The sequence below is a fragment of the Octopus bimaculoides genome, chromosome 19 (genome assembly GCF_001194135.2).
Source record: "Octopus bimaculoides isolate UCB-OBI-ISO-001 chromosome 19, ASM119413v2, whole genome shotgun sequence".
NCBI lineage: Eukaryota > Metazoa > Mollusca > Cephalopoda > Octopoda > Octopodidae > Octopus > Octopus bimaculoides.
Window position 1 is genome coordinate 45,895,121 of NC_068999.1, and position 1,730 is coordinate 45,896,850.

General features: G+C 42.0%; 2 protein-coding genes across 3 annotated transcripts in view; both read right to left on the reverse strand.

The window, feature by feature from the left end:
• The window catches only part of LOC106877727 (ubiquitin-like-conjugating enzyme ATG3), a gene marked incomplete at its 5' end in the record, with an annotated part of 216,637 nt that overhangs the window by 161,375 nt on the left and 53,532 nt on the right, over positions 1–1,730 (reverse strand). The window lies entirely within an intron of this gene.
• The window catches only part of LOC106873349 (BCL-6 corepressor-like), a 23,768-nt gene that overhangs the window by 4,311 nt on the left and 17,727 nt on the right, over positions 1–1,730 (reverse strand). The window lies entirely within an intron of this gene.

The window sequence follows — 1,730 nt, forward strand, 5'->3', positions numbered from 1 at the left end:
TGTGTGTGTGTGTGTGTGTGTGTGTGTGTGTGTGTGTGTGTGTGTATTTTGTCGTTAATGAATGATGCTATGATAACCAAATTTTATTGCAGCCTTGTGACCTAGCGTCGAGTGAGAATATGCCAAACGATTAGACAAACAGACAGACAGACAGACAGACAGAGACAAAAACATGGTTTATGCGTGTGTGTGTGTGTGTCTTTAAGAAAATAACATTGTCGACTTACAGACGATAATCTGCGAGGAGAGACGACACACACACACACGCACGCATGCATATATATATACACACACACACACCGCATGCAGAGAAATGAAAGACAATGAAATCCTATAGCCAACTTTCGACTTTAAGAATGCCCAGTGGGTGTTCTCAACGAAAACAAAAACCTTGCGTAGTAATTTATGAACTCGAGAGAAGAGAAGAGTTACATTCCTGCAGTAATTATGTTTCGTGCACAAGTTGTGACAGGACTTATGTGTAACATACACTAACTTCAATGTAACGTTAACAGCTGTTACAGACGTTAGACCCAATTCTCTCACCCTCTACCCGGGAGTGATGAAAAGTTCCTGGATTTAAGGGTGTCGCGAGTTCTTTTACAGGGCTTAGAAAAACTGAGGGATCGCTGCAATGAGTGTGTGAATCTGAGAGGGGAATATGTTGAATAAAATCATAATTAACTGATCCTCCTGTATTTTCTTTTACCCAAAGCCAGCACCCCCGTCGTGTGTATGTGTGTATATTCACGTGTTCCGAGCGCTGGAGACTGCTATAATGGCAGAGAGAGAGAGAGAGTGTGTGTGCTTAAGGACAGAGAATCATATCTATCTATATGTATGTATGTATTTGTGTGCGTTTGCGTACACAGAATGGGCCAAAAGTCACGCACCAAGACGTCTGGCATTTTATTTATATTGCGTTATAATTATTATTTATTTTATTCATCATGTGTGTACACATCATTATTTCATTTATTTTATTCAGTTTTAGAGAAATCGAAACATGTCTTTGACAATTCCGGAGCATATTGAACTTATTCTGTGCGTGTATGTGTGTGAGGGCTTGTAGCCTAACAAGTTGCTCGCGAATCGTCAAGGTCGTAGTTTCGATTTCGGATGTGAATAACGTGTTGTGTCCTTGAAACAGAAAACTATATCACATTGTTTCAGATTCTTGACTTGAAAATTCGTACTAACAGCATCTAAAGATGGGGTAAGCAAAAAACCCACGCGGATCCGGAACTCTCGTAGGAGAAAAATGTCGCGTGTCGGACTAGAGTCGCGTCCAGCGGGAAGGTTAATCCTGTACTTCCAGTCGCTAAAACGCTACAGAAACCGAAATGCTATCCTCACCACAATGGGCCTCTAGGCCCAGGACAAACCAACAGTGTGGGGGAAGGGGAATTAACAGTGTATATGCACCACTCTGCACTTGGAAAAGTCAGACGGACAAGTGCAAAGTCGAAATGTGAGAAAGCAGTGTCTATGTATCCAATTGAATTAATTAGTTAAGAAAGTTCGTAGAGATATTCCAGGCCAAACGATTATGGCGGAACCTTTTGGAGAGGAAGTGAAACGTCAGGTGTCCGGAAGTGAGAAAACAGCAGGGGCTACCATTAACACCGTGTCAGATGAACAGAGGTATTAGCTATCGTATACGAGAGAGAGAGAGAAGAGAGAGAAAGAGGGAGAAAAGGAGAGAGAGAGAGAGAGAGAGAGAGAGAGAG